The sequence below is a fragment of the Petaurus breviceps genome, unplaced genomic scaffold (genome assembly GCF_028583685.1).
Source record: "Petaurus breviceps papuanus isolate PSGF00001 unplaced genomic scaffold, PetGlider_PUasm1.0 37, whole genome shotgun sequence".
NCBI classification, from domain to species: Eukaryota; Metazoa; Chordata; class Mammalia; order Diprotodontia; family Petauridae; genus Petaurus; species Petaurus breviceps.
Genome location: NW_027186296.1, coordinates 9,371,450 through 9,387,241, shown reverse-complemented (window position 1 = coordinate 9,387,241; position 15,792 = coordinate 9,371,450). Strand labels below are relative to the sequence as shown.

Sequence of the window (15,792 nt, the reverse complement as noted above, 5' to 3'; positions counted from 1 at the left end):
TGCCCATGTAGGCACATGGAAGTGAAGTCCTAAGAATCAGAAGCATTGCCAAAAGACAAATGGTTATGTACTCAAAGTTGAGAAGAGCTTACCAATACGAGAAAGTGGCTTGACAGATGGAGACATTCCAGGACAAGAAGGCCTAGTGTTCTCAGGGAAGTTTGGGAGGAGAGAGCAATTGAGCTACAGCACTGAGTCCTGAGAGTCAGAAACAGTGCTAAAAGGGATGTCTATCAAAATAATTCAGTGTCCTTTGGGAGATATTATCATTAATTATCAAAATAAATAACCCTGTTAAAGGCTCCGATAATAAACATAGGTCAAGGCACAAAACAGGAAGACATGTTCTTCTAATGGTATTCACTACTGTGGATCCAGTGCAGAGTCCAGATTTAGGAGGGATTCCCTATGCATGGTGAGGTCATTCAGAAGATCCTCTTTGTAGATGGTGCTGTTTTGATCACATCTAACCCTAGAACATGGCAGAGTCTCGTGGAAGAGATTTATAATCACTAAAATGAGTTTGGCCTATCCTTTTACTCAGGAAAGACCAAGGAATAAAAAATGTTCAGGTTTCAACAAGCATTTTCATCATCACCCTCTAGAGTCTGTCCAACAGTATGTCTATCTAAGGAAGACATTATAGATAGACAAGGGTCTAGGGTTGAACAGGAGGAGCATAATGAGCTGTATTACTTTTGGAAAATTTCATTTTCTTTATAAACTGATTCCATGCTTCCCATGAGCAAAGACCCATCTTTTCAGTACTGAAATTCTACCAGTGTTGCTATTTGACACAGGAACACAAGAGTGGAATAATATGGTTTCCAAACTGAAGAATAATCCCATGGCAAAAAAAACTGGAAACTAAATGAGTGTCCATCAATTGAATAATGGCTGAACAAATTATGGTACATGAATATAATAGAGTATAATTATGTTGTGATAAATGTGGAAAGAGATTGTTTCAGAAAAACTTGAGAAGACTTGAATGAACAGATGCAGAGTGAAGTAGATCCAGAACAATTTATACCAAAACATCAGTTTTGTAAAAAGAAACAATTCTGGAAGACTTAAGACTTCTGATAAATTCAGTGATCAAACATGATTTCAGAAGATTGATGATAAAGAACCCTCATTACCTAACAGATTGACACCTAATGAGAAACACATATTTGGAAGTAGACAATGTGGGAATTTGTTTTGCTTGACTATATTATATGATCCAAGAATACCATATTTATTTTTCTTTCTTTCCTTCCTGTTTTTCTGGGATTTGGGAGGAGTTATGAGAGTGAGAGAAAAAATAAGTGTTTAGTTATTTTTAAAAATACTTTACATACAAAATAATAATCTCATGATCTGATAAAAGACCAAACTGAATGTGCATTTTAGTACACTACAATGAAGTACAATATATCTAACCTTGATAGACTCCAAAAATCCTAGAGCTGGAATGTCCCCTACAAGTTAGCTTGTCCAAACTACTCCTTTGACAGATGAGGAAACTGGAGGCCAAAGAGATTAAGTGACTTATTGAAGGTCACATAGATAGTTTATAGCTAGAATTATAACCCAGTCTTCTAACTCCCAGTTCAATGCCTGTTCTACTGTATCACAAACAGAAGAGTTTCCAAAAAGCACTGGAAAGTACCAGTTAAAACTTAGAAGCTAATATGCTATTTTTATTTGACTAAAGAGCTATCTCTATATCAATGATATATCAGTCAGTGAGTGTCATGTTATCAGTCCTGGAATGTAAATTCCTAAGCTATAAAGTCAGGAATTTAAAAAGCATTCTCATGTTCTGAGAATTTTAGCAATTTATTATCTCCCAGAGTATAAACACATGGACTACGGGCTGGAGGAACACTTCAGAAGGCAGATACTAAATTAAAAGGTAATTGGGAAATATTTAACATAATAAATAAAAATACAATAGAATATAGATAATATTAATATGTGGTTTTCTAAGTCAATGCCCCATTTCTTTTTGAATTTAACACCCCTGTTGCAGAGGATAAGGGCCATACCTATTTCATTTCTTCTGTACACAACCAGTCACAGATGCCACAGGCAGGTGAGTCCTTAATAAATATTTTGATGATGATGCTGATAATGTTAAATAGACCTTATTTAGCTATAGAAATTAATTTTCAGGACATTTGCTGCCACTAATGGCATCTTTGGGCTCCATTAATGGGGAAGAAGGCTCCATTAGCCTACAACAAATCACATTTTGCTATGACTTGAGCACTATCTTAATTGCCTCTTCATTAAAGCTCCCCTACCTGATTTGCATCTTTACTTGAAGTTATGTCTTTTGAACCAGAGTAATTGACACATTAGGGAGAGAGTGAACATTCCAAATCTGTCCTCACTTAGAGCCCACAGCAGCAGAGAGATCAGCTTCCTCTTCATTCTCCAGCTGAGATTGCCTTCTCAGCAATTTCACTCTGATTTATTCTGCTTCTTTTTTTTTTAAGTAAAGCTAGCACTTGATAACAAGATTCCTTCAACCTAGGAGGAAATTTCAGATCAGATCAGACAGTTCAAATGTTCTCACAGAAGCTGAGGGTCTTTTTCATTGATTCAAAGATGAGAAGAAAGAATGCTTTTATAGGTCTCTAAAAGTTACCCATAAGGATCATGGCAATGAAAATACCTACTAAGGTAAAGGACCACTTCAGTGAAGAGCATGGAGGAGTGCCAGATTTAGGACTAGGAAACTAGGTTTTCCTCTTCCACTAACATGCCATGTGACCTTCACCAATCTTTCATTCAATTTCCTCATCTATAAATCAGGGGACTGGATCTGATTTATCTCTAGCATTCTTCCTAACATTTTATTATTCTATGAAAATTTATGCCAAAGTTGGTTTGTGTTATTACTGTCAGAAAGGTAGCTAATGTGCATCATGTCTCTACCCCAGAGGTTGTGGTAACTGGAAGGATAAGGGAAGAAAAAGATGAAAGAGAAGACAGAAGTCACCTCTGCTACTAGAAATCCCTCCTTCCTTCTCAACTCTCTCAACACCCAGAATAATATCTTAGGAACATTAACAATTCTTCCTTGGTCCAAATTCTTTGAAATGGCTCAAAATTTGTGAGCCTTTAGAAGTGGCCAAAATTTTGGACCATATAACTTTGTAGAGCTGAAATGAACTTGCAAAACCCTCCCACTTTAAAGTGAAATAAAGAGAAAGTAAAGCTTACCCAGTAGAAATCCCTATAACATGCTGGTTATTTTTATTTTACAGGTTACTACAAGAGAAGTCCTGAGAAATATATCTTCTACTGGTACAAAAAAGAGAGAGTTCATTATTTTTAGTATACTCTATTATGTCATTTGGAGAATGGTCAAGCTTTAGAAAGGGAAAAAAATCTCTTCAGGTCTACAAGAAGATAAGAGTATTATTCAGCTCTTACTATGAAGATAAAGCAATACATATGCTGATTTCTACATTATGATGAGATACTATGTGATATTATAAATTAATCCATATTAGTCCTAAAATCATCCTGTCATTATACACAGATCCAGGAAGACTTTTGTTAATGCTTTAACCCAAATGTAAACATTTTAAGTACCAATACCAGACTATGAAGAAATTTAGGAACAGATAGAGTAACATCCAGTTATAATAATTAACTCATTTTAAGTCTAGGGGTAATATAATGATCCCTCAGGTATACGTGGTTCCCTCATTTGCTGTTTAGGAAATATATTTTAGATTCAAACTTAGGAATACAATCACAAAAGCTTTGAGCCCAGAATTTCTCAAAGATTACTGCCAGTGGCTTAACAATCTGCCAATTTTTGCAGTCCCCTGGGATGATTTCCAGGGCCGGTGATTTGCTATTTTACTATCTTACTATCTCCTCAATTTATCTTGGATTTCAATTCCACACTAGTCATGTTTAAATAAGACTTGAACAGGTCTGCCTTTTAATCCTTTATCATCTTGTAGAATGTAAGTTTCTTAAAGACAGAAAGTGTCTAAGATGGCAGAATAAAGGCAGGGAATTGCCTTACCTCTCCCAAATTCTCCCTCAGACAACTTTAAAATAATGCCTTAAAGTGAATTCTGGAGTGGCAGAAGCAAGAAAAGGATGAAGTGAAGCAATTTTCCAGTCCAAGAAAACTTAGAAGATCAGCAAGAAAGGTTTGCCTCACTGGGGTGAAAGTAGAGTGAAGTCCAGAACAAGCCACCCCCAGCAAGCCGGCAGCAGATTTTGGGGGTGACTGAAACCATAGCATTAGCTTCTGGAACTCTTAGACCACAGACAATAAAGAAATCAAACAACTGGCCAAAAAGGTACCCATTACAGGCACTACTTGTAGGACTATATTCAGTGAAGGGTCACAGTCCAAGTCTCTACAGTGAAAAGAAACACTAGAGCTTGTGGCTACAGTGGAACAAGAACCCTGGTCATGGTTTCAGAGTTTTTGCTCACAGTCCAGAGCACAACCAGGAGAGCAGTGACCACACCTCTCATGTCACTTTGGAAGAATTGAAAATTTATACACCCCTACAATTGGCTCTGAAAACAAGAGCATAAAAACAGAAAACCTGAAGTTTGGGACAGTGCTCATTCACTCTGGAAGTAGAACCCAACTTTAATATAAAGTCAAAATTAAAGAAATAGGCTGGAAAAATGAGCAAACAAAAAAAGAACCTGACCATAGAGAATTACTACTGATAAAGAAGATGAAAACACAGACTCAGAAGACAACAAAGTCAAAACAGTTACATCCAAAGCCTCAAAGGAAAATGTGAATTTGTCTCAAGCCCAAAAAAGAATTCTTGGAAGAGCTCAAAAAGGATTAAAAATAAAGAGGGGTAGAGGAAAAATTGAGAAAAGAAATGAGAGCAATGCAAGAAAATCATGAAAAAAGAGTCAATAACTTTGTAAAAAGAAGCATGAAAAAATACAGAAGAAAATGACACCTTAAAAAACAGAATAGGTCAAATAGCAAAAGTGACATAAAAAATTCACTGAAAAAAAGAACTCCTTTAAAATTAGAATTGGTCAAATGGAAAAGGAAGCACAAAAGCTCATTGAAGAAAGTAGCTCCTTAAAAACTAAAATTGGGCAAGTAGAAGCTAATGACACCATGAGATATCAAGAAACAATAAAACAAAGTCAAAAAATAAAAAATAGAAGAAAATATGAAATACCTCATTGGAAAAATAACTGATCTGAAAAATTGATCGAATTTAAGAATTATTGGACTACCTGAAAATCATAATCAAAAAAGAAAGAGCCTAGACATCATCTTTCAAGAAATTATTGGGGCGGCCAGGTGGCACAGTGAGTAAGAGTGCCGGCCCCAGAGTCAGGAGACCTGGGATCGGTTCTGGCCTCAGATTCTTAACACCCACACAGAATAACTGGCTGTGTAACCTTGAGCAAGTTACTTAACCCCAATTACTTTAAAAAAAATAAATTATCAAGGAAAATTGCCCTGATATTCTAGAACCAGAGTGTAAAATAGAAATAAGAAGAATCCACCAATCACTTACTCAAAGAGATCCCAAAATGAAAATTCCTAGGAATATTATAGACAAATTCCAGAGTTTCCAGGTCAAGGAGAGAATATTGCAAGCAACCAGGAAGAAACAATTCATATATCATGGAGTCAAAGTCAGGATAGCACAAGATTTTGTAGCTTCTACATTAAAAGATCAGAAGACTTGAGGGGCGGCTAGGTGGTGCAGTGAATAGAGTACCAGCTCTGGAGCCAGGAGGACTGGAGTTCAAATTCGGCCTCAGACACTTAACACAAAACTAGTTGTGTGACCTTGTGCAAGTCACTTAACCCCAATTGCCCTACCTTTCTCCCTCAAAAAAAATTTAAAAAAAAGAATCATAAGATGTGGAACATGATATTCCAGAGAACAAAGGAGTTAAGATTACAACCAAGAATTACCTACAAGCAAAAATGAATATCATCCTCCCAGGGGGAAATGGAGATTTAATTAAATAAAAAAAACAAATATTCTTGTTTGTTTGTTTGCTTTTTTGGAGGGGGAAGGTAGGGCAATTGAGGTTAAGTGACTTATCCAAGGTCACATGGCTAGTTTTTTGTGTTAAGTGTCTGAGGCCACATTTGAACTCAATTCCTCCTGACTCCAGGGTCGGTGCTGTATTCATTGCACCACCTAGTCATCCTACTTTCAAATATTCTTGAAAACAGACCAGAGCTGAATAGAAAATTTGACTTTCAAATACAAGACTCAAGAGGAGCAAAAAAAGGTAAACAGGAAATAGAAGACATAAAGGATTAAATAAGGTTAAACTGTTTATATTCCTACATGGGAAGATGATACTTGTAACTCCTAAGAACTTTATCATTATCATGGCAGTTAGGTACAGGTGTGAGTTAACTATAATGGTATAATATCATTTAAAAATTAAATTAAATTAAGGGATATGGAAGGGGTATGCACTGGGAGAAAAGGGAAGGGAAGGATAGAATGTGGTAAATTATCCCACATAAAAGAGGTGGAAAAGAGATTATACAATGGAGAAGAAGATGGGGAGTGGCAGACACTGCTTAAACCTTATTCTCATCATAATTGGCTCAAAGAGAGAATAACATACACACTCAGCTGTGTATAGAAAATGATCTTGGGGGCAGCTAGGTGGCACAGTGAGTACAGCACAGGCCCCTGAGTCAGAAGGACCTGAGTTTGGATCCAGCCTCAGACACTTCACACACACACACACACACACACACACACACACACACACAAACTAGCTGTGTGACCTTGGGCAAGTTACTTAACCCCAATTGCCCTCCAAAAAGCAAAAAGAAAACTACCTTACCCCACAGTGAAGTAGGAGGGGAAGGGGATATGAGAGAGGATAGAAGGAAAAATGGATTAGGAGAAGGTGGTGGTCAGAAGAAAAACACTTTTGAGAAAGGACTGGGTGAAAGCAGAGAGACAGTAAAGGATAAGCAGGGGGAAATTTGGATGAGGGAAATAAATAGTAATCATAACTTAGAAAAAATTTACAGCAAGTTTCTCTGATAATGACTTCATTTCTCAAATATAGAGAGAATTGAGTCAAATTTATAAGAATATAAGTGACTCCCCAATTGCCAAATAGTCAAAGGATATAAATAGGCAGTGCTCAGAAAGAAAGCTGAAGAAGAAATCAAAGCTATCTAAAGTCATATGAAAAAAAAATGCTCTAAATCACTACTGATTAGAGAAATGCAAGTTAAAACAATGCTAATGTACTACCTCAACCCAATCAGATTGGTTAATATGACAGATAATGAAAATGACAGATGTTACAATGCATGTGAGAAAATTAAGACATGAAAGCACTGTTGTTCAAGTTGTAAACTGATCCGACCATTCTGGAAAGCAATTTGGAGCTAGACCCCAAAGGGCTACTACTAGGTCTATATCCAAAAGAGGTTTTTTTGAAAAGATGAAAAGGAGCTATATGTACAACAAACATTTACAGCAGCTCTTTTTGTGGTGGCAAAGAATTGGAAATCAAGGAGATGTCCATCAATTGGGGAATGGTTGAGTGAGTTGTGGTATATTATTGTAAGGGAATGCTATGATGCTATAAGAAATGACATGCAAGATGTTTTTGGAAAAACCTGTATTTACATAAACATCAGTTTTTGCAAAGTGGAAAACCAGAAGAATATTGTACCTTTTCCCGCTTCGGCAATATGGCGGCTGCTACGGCAGCCTCGGGTTCCTCTCGGGCTTCGACTCCGGCCCCGACTCAGGCCCTGACCCCAACCCTAGCATCTATACCGGATTCCGCCCCAGCTCCCTCCCCGGCCCCGGCACAGGCCCAGGGCCAGGCCCCAGCTTCGCACCTCCGCCGGCTGCCCCGACCCTGGCTCGGGCTAGGGCCTGGGATCCCCGGGCCGTTCCCTGGCGGTCGTGTGGTCCAACTACACCCGGTCATCCTAGCCTCCATCGTGGACAGCTATGAGTGTTGCAACGAGGGCGCAGGCTGCATCATCGGCGCTCTGATGGGAACAATTGACAAACACTCAGTAGAAGTCACCAAGTGCTTTTCAATGCCACATAATGAGTCTGAGGATGAGGTTGCTGTGGACATGGAATCTACTAAGAGTATGTACAAAATACACAAGAAAGTCTCTCCAAGTGAGCTTATTCTGGGCTGGTATGCTCCAGGCCATGCCATCACAGAACATTCAGTGCTGATTCATGAGTACTACAGCCGGGAGGCCCATAGCCCCATTCACCTCACTGTGGACACCAGCCTCCAGAATGGGCGGATGAGTATCAAAGCCTATGTCAGTGCTTCCATGGAACACTTCCATGTTCCTGGAAAAACAATGGGGGTGATGTTCACTCCACTGACAGTGAAATATGCCTACTACGATACTGAGCCAATTGGAATTGACCTGATCATGAAGACATGTTTCAGCCCCAACCGTGTGATTGGCCTTTCAAGTGATCTGCAGCAAGTTGGTGGTGCATCAGCCCGGATCCAGTATGCTCTAAGCACAGTGTTGCAGTATGCTGCGGACTTGCGGTCCGATAAGGTGTCACCTGACAACACCTTGGGCCGCTTCCTGATGGGCCTGGTTAACCAAGTTCCCAAGATTGCTCCTGAGGAATTAGACCATGCTGAACAGCAACATCAATGACCTGTTGATGGTGACTTCCCTTGCCAACCTAACCCAGTCACAGATTGCTCTCAACAAGAAACTTGCGAACCTGTGAGGAAACCCAATAAGCAGCAGCTACAGCCAGCAGCTCCACCTGATGTGGGTCCTCCCTTGGCCTGACCTATAGGATAGAGCAGAAGAAAAGCAGATTCTTCTTCAGTCATCACCTTTAAGTTGCCTGTTGAGATGAGCTGTTTATTACTCCAAATAAACCACAGACGTCCCTTTTCCCTCTGGGTAAGGGATTGATTGTGACCTTTCCCTTGGGGGAGGAGGATACTAGCTTGGAGACTGTCTTAAAATCAAGAAATTAGTCCTTTTGGAGGTGTTAGTCAAGGAAGGATTTTTTGGACAGTGGGAAGCTCTTCAAAATCCTAATCTCCACCAGCTGGGGAAGTCAAGTCTCTTCTAACCCTCCCCACCACAGCCCTCACTGTCTTTAATGTTCAGCCAGGCCAGCTTAGTTGATAACTGAGTTGACATACCAGGTTAACCGCTTCTATTCCTTGTCAGCCTGTTGTTAAAACATTGCTTCATTTATATCATAGAAGAGATACATAACATCAGATATTGGGTGAGAGAATCGTAGCCATCTTTTCTGCTTCTGATTCTCCTCCTGCCACTGGTAGGACTCTGTCACTCCTGTGTGCTGTGCCCTTGCCTTATGACCACATTCTGCCCTTTCTTTAGGGCTAGTGAGGAGGGTTAGACTTTGATTAGATTACGGTTCTGGGGACATGGGGCTATAAGTCTAGAGATAGGAGGTACCTCAGAAGTCATCTACCCAGCCTTATTTTACAGAGGAAAATGAGGCTCAGGGAGATTGAATGAATCACCCAAGGGCCGAACAAGTTGTAAGTGTTCTTTCCATTGTGTTAGTTGAAGATTTGTCCCCATTTGCCTCTTGGAGATCTTCCTGTATAATATAGACTTGGACATTCCTATTTCAAAAATAAAAAGAAGAAGAAGAAGAATATTGTACACAGTAAAAGCAATATTGTAAAATGACTTAGCTATTGTCAGCGATAAAATGATCCAAGACTATTCCAAAGGACTCATGGAAAAAAATGTTGTCTACATCCGGAGAAAAAAACTGATAGAGTCTGAAAGCAGATCAAAGCATATTACTTTTCACTTTATTTTTCTTGGGGGGAGGTAGTCTGTTTTCTTTCACAATACAGCTAATATGGAAATATGTTTTGCATGACTGCATGTATATAAATATATATATAAATATATATATGTACGTATGTATAATCTATATCAAATTGTTTGCCTTCACAGGGAGGGGGGAGGGAATAGAGGGAGAGAGAGAATTTGGAACACAAATTTTTAAAAAATGTATGTTAAAAATTGTTTTTACATGTAATTGAAAGAATAAAATATTTTTCAAAAAGAATTTTTAAAGAAAGAACAATCTAAATTAAATGAACATTTACAAAAATATAAATTGCCTAGATTAACAAAAAAAGGAAATGGAATACTTAAATAACTCAATCTTAGGAAAAATCTTTTTTTATTTATAAGGAACCTCCTAAGAAAAATATCCTCATAGCCAGATGGATTCACAAGTGAATTCTACCAAACATTTAAAGAACAATTAAGCTCAATACTATATAAACTACTTGGGAAAATAGGCAAAATAAGGAGTCTTACCAAAACACAAATATGATGCTCGTACCTAAACCAGGAAGAGCCAAAAGAAAGAAAGAAAACTATTGACCAATCTTTCTAATGAATATTGACAAAAAGTTTTAAACAAAATACTAGCAAGGAGATTACAGGAATGCATCACAAGGATCATATATTATGATCAGGAGGGATTTATAATAGGAATGTAGGACTGGTTAAATATTAAGAAAACTATCAGCATATTTGACCATATCAATAACAAAGCCAACAGAAATCATAAGATTGCCTCAATAGATGCAGAAAAAGCCTTTGGAGAGGGGGAGTGAAGACAAGATGGTGGCATAGAAGCAGGAAAACACCATATGTCCCCTCCATAACCACCTCAAATACCTATAAAAAAAAATGACTCTAAATAAACTTTAGGGCTACAGAACCCACAAAGTGACAGAGAGAAATAAACCTCCCACTGAAGACAGCCCAGCAGACCAACAGGAAAGGTCCATCTCATCCTGCTGGGAGCAGAGCCCAGCCCCAAGTGAGCCCCCTGGTTTTAGCCTCAGGGCAGCCATGACCAGCCCTGGCTGGAGGGACTTCTGGAGAGTGGATCACCAGCAGCTGTGGCAGTTTCCAGAATTATCAACCCATAAATGCCAAAGACAAAGTGAGAGTTCACTGTGGATTTTGTGGGAACAGGGGGTCTGGCAGTGCGGTCCAGCCTCTGCCCCCCCAAGGGAGAAGTAGCTGAGATGCAGCAGCCACCGCCTCGTGGCTGCTTCAAAGCTCCTGGCCTGCAGATTGTAGATGGACCAAGAGACCAGTCTGAGGGGTAATCGCCCTTGCTTTAACTTGCTTGGATCTGGATTGCTGTCTAGGATGGAGGTCCTAGAGTACATGACCAATGTGCCAGAGCCAGTGGAGGCTTCTGAGAGGGCACCCAACTAATAGCTCCAGCAGCTGCAAAAACCCCAGTGATTTGGGACAAAGTTATCCTCTCTGAAAGCAGAGTTCTACTGTGGCAAAAAGCTCAAAAGTCAAATAATTGAATGGCAACATGAGCATGCAAAGGAAGCAAAGCAAGCACAGCAATCCAACTTTGTATTCCTTTTTTGGGAACAAAAAGGATCAAAGCATGGAACAAGAGGAAGACAATGAAGTCAGAACTCCTGCACCAAAAGCTTCCAAGAAAAATATGAATTGGTTACAGGCCATAGAGGAGCTTTAAGAAGGATTTTGAAAACCAAATAAGAGAAGTGGAGGAAAACTTGGGAAGAGAAATGAGAATGATGCAAGAAAATCATGAAAAGAGAGTCAACAACCTGACTGAAGAAAATAATACCTTAAAAAATAGACTAACTCAAATGGCAAAAGAGGCTCAAAAAGCCAATTAAGAGAAGAATGCGTTAAAAAGATGAATCTGTCAGATGGAAAAAGAATCTCTAAAGCTCGATGAAGAGAATAATTCCTTCAGAATTAGAGTGGAGCAAATGGAAGCTAGTGATTTTATGAGAAATCAAGACACTATTAAACAGATACAAACAAATGGAAAAATAGAAGGCAATGTGAAATATCTCACTGGGAAAACCACTGACCTGGAAAAGAGATCCAGGGGAGATAATTTAAAAATTATTGGACTACCTGAAAGCCATGATCAAAAAAAGAACCTAGAAATCATTCTTCAAGAAATTCTCAAGGAAAATTGCCCTGATGCTTTAGAACCAGAGAGCAAAATAGAGGTTGAAAGAATCCACCGATCAACTCCTAAAAAATATCCCAAAAAGAAAACTTCTAGGAATATTATAGCCAGGTTCTGAAATTCCCAGATCAAGGAGAGAATATTACAAGCAGCCAGGAAGAAACAATTTGAATATTGTGGAAAAACAATCAGGATAACACAGGATCTGGCAGCTTCTACACTGAGGTATATAAGGGTTTGGAATATGATATTCCAGAGGGCAGAAGAGCTGGGATTAAAACCAAGAATCACTTACCCAGCAAAACTGAGTATCATGTTTCAGGGGAAAATATGGTCACTCAGTGGAATAGAGGACTTTCAAGCATTCTTGATGAAAAACCCAGAGTTGAATAAAAAAATTTGACATTCAGATACCAGAAACAAGAGAAGCATGAGAAGGTAAACAGGGAAAAGAAATCATAAGGAACTTATCAAAGTTGAACTACTAACATTCCTACATGGAAAAACAATAATTGTAACTGATGAAACTTTTGTCAGTATGAAAATAGTCAAAGGGAATAGAAATATATATATGAGGGTATATGGGCGTATGAATACATATGTGAATGTGTGTATATATGTTTACAAGTATATATAGATAGAGGGCACTGGAACAATTGAATAGGAAGGGATGATACTTAAAAACTGAAATTGAGAGGTGAGAGAGGAATATAATGAGAGGAGATGGGGAGAGACAGAATGGGATAAATTATCTCATATAGAAGAGGCAAGGGGAAACTGTTACAATGGAAGGAAAGAACAGGAAGGCAAAAGGGAATGAGTCAACTTTACTCTCATTGAATTTGGATTAGGGAAGGAATGACTTACACACTAAATAGGGTATCTCACCCTACAGTAGAGTAGGGGGGAAAGGGATAAGAGGGGGGACGATGGAAGGGAAGGCAGTTTGGGGGAGAGGGAAGTTGGAAGCACTTTTGAAACTTTTGAACACTTTTGAAAAGGGACAGGGTCAAAATAGAGAATAGAACAAATGGGGGGCAAGATAGGGTGGAGGGAAATATAGTCAGTCTTCCACAATATATACGTTATGGAAATGTTTTGTGTAGCTCTACATGTACAACCTATATTGAATTGCTTATCTTCCCAGTAAGGGTGGGTGATGAGGCAGGAAGGGAAAGAATCTAGAATTCAAAATTTTAAAATCAAATGTTTAAATATATATTATTATTATTGTTATTATTTCTACATGCAACTGGGAAATAAGATATACAGGCACTTGGGTATAGAGATACATCTTGCCCTACTGGAAAGTTGGAAGGGGAATGAGGGAGGATATAGGAGAAAGCAGATTGGGGGAGGGGGTATACAGTGGGATCACTGTTTTGGGGTGGTGGGTAGAGGAAAGATGGGGAGAAAATTTGTAACTCAAAATCTTGTGGAAATGAATGATGTAAACTAAAAATAAACATAAATTTAATTAAAAAAAAAGAAAAAGCCTTTGACAAAATACAACACCCATTCCTACTGAAAACACTAGAGAATACAGGAAAAAAATAAAGCTTAACTTAAAATGATAAGTAATATTTTTCTAAAATCATCAGCAAGTATTATCTGTAATGCAGATAAGGTAGAAGCTTTTACAATAAGATTAAGGGTGAAGCAAGGATGCTCATTATCACCACTATTATTCAAAATTGAAAATTCTATAGAAAATTCTAGCTATAGCAACAAAAGAAGAAAAACAAATAGAAGGAATTAAAATAGGCAGTGAAGAAACAAAGCTATCACTTTTCCAATGATACGATGTTATACTTAGATAACCCTAAAGAAAGAACTAAAAACCTACTTGAAATTATTAACAACTTTAGCAAAGTTACAGGGTACAAAATAAAACCACATAAATCATCAGCATTTCTATATATTACCAACAAAGTTCAGCAGCAAGAGACAGAAAGAGAAATTACATTTAAAATAAATGTAGACAGTATAAAATACTTGAGAGTATACCTGCCAAGATGAACTAGAAACTATATGAACACAACTATAAAATACTTTTCACACAAATGAAGTCAGATCTAAACATTGGAAAACTATTAATTGATCATGGGTAAGCTGAGCCAATATAATAAAAATGTTAATTCTACCTGAATTAATCCATTTATTCAGTGCCACACCAATCAAACTGCCAAAAAAAAGTTATTTTATATAACTAGAAAAAATAGTAACAAATTCATCTGAAAGAACAAAAGGTCAAGAATGTCAAAGGAATCAATGAAAAAAAATGTGAAGCAAGGTGGTCTAGCCATACCAGGTCTCAAATTGTATTATAAAATGGTAATTATCAAAACAATCTATACTGAACAAGAAATAGAGTGGTGAATCAGTGGAATAGATTAGGTATACAATAAATTATAACAAATGTCTATAGCAATCTTGTGTATGATAAACCCAAAGATCCAAGCTTTTGGGACAAAACCTCATGATTAAACAAAATTAGGTACAGATCAACATCTCACACTGTATACTGAGATAAGGTCAAAATGGGAACATGATTTACACATAAAGGGTAATACCATAAGCAAATTAGTAGAGCATGAAATAGTTTACTCGTTAGATCTATGAATAAATACAATGATCCAAGACAGTTGCAAAGGACTCATAATGAAGGTTACTATCTGCCTCCAAAGAAAGAACTGATATTATCTGGATATAGACTGAAGCACACAATTTTTCACCTTTTTTCTTTCTTTCATTCTTTTTTTTGTTCTAGTCTTCTTGTACAAAATGACCAACATGGAAACGTTTTACATGACTGTGCATGTATAACCTATATCAGATTGCTTACCATCTCAGGGAGGGGGGTAAATAAAGGAGGGAAGGATAGAATTTGAAACTCAAAACTTTAAAACAAATAATATTTAAAAATTGTTTTAACATGTAATGGGGGGGGGAATAAAATATTATGTAAACAACAACACAAAACCAGTCCCCACCCCCAAGGATCTTACATTCTACTGGGGAATATATATATATATGTGTGTGTGTGTGTGTGTGTGTGTGTGTGTGTGTGTGTGTGTGTGTGTGTCTTCAACTAGATTGTCAATTCCTTGAGGAAGCCTTGGACAGAACAGATGCTAAATAAATTTGTTAGGTCAGTTAATTGACTTAGAGAACAGAATGATGAATGTGTAGTCAGGAAGATCTGAATTCAAATCCTGATTCAGACACTAGCTGTGTGATCCTGGGCAAGTCACTTGACCTCCCTAAGCTTCAGTTCCCCCATCTGTAAAATGAGGATTAAAAATAGCACTTACTTCATAGAGTTGTTGGGAAGATAAAACAAAATGCATGATGTCCCTAAAATCTGGACACATAGGAAATCTCATTAACTATGCATACTTTCAAGAAATGAAATGAATGAAATCTTCAACAACATTTTATTTAATTAGCATAAATTTAGCCATGATAATTTCATATGTAATAAAAGCTTTCATTAGCTACTGGGGACTATTTTCCATATTAATGAGATTAATTTAATTTAATTAATTAGTGAGCTTTCCTATGTGTCTCCTATGTCTTCCTATGAAATCTCATTTATGCTAATTAAATAAAATGTTGTTGAAAATTTCATTCATTTCATTTCTTGAAAATATACATAGTTAATGAGATTTCTATGTATCCAGACTTTAGGGACACCATGTAATATATTTAAGTTCTTTGTAAACATTAAATGCTATGTAAATGCTAAAATTTAAAACACACACACAAGGAGTGTCTTAAATGCTTT

At 37.6% G+C, this 15,792-nt stretch overlaps 1 pseudogene; it reads left to right on the top strand.

Annotated features, from left to right (window-relative positions):
* Positions 1–7,702: 7,702 nt before the first annotated feature.
* LOC138168465 (eukaryotic translation initiation factor 3 subunit F-like) lies at positions 7,703–8,770 on the top strand (annotated as a pseudogene).
* Positions 8,771–15,792: the final 7,022 nt, after the last annotated feature.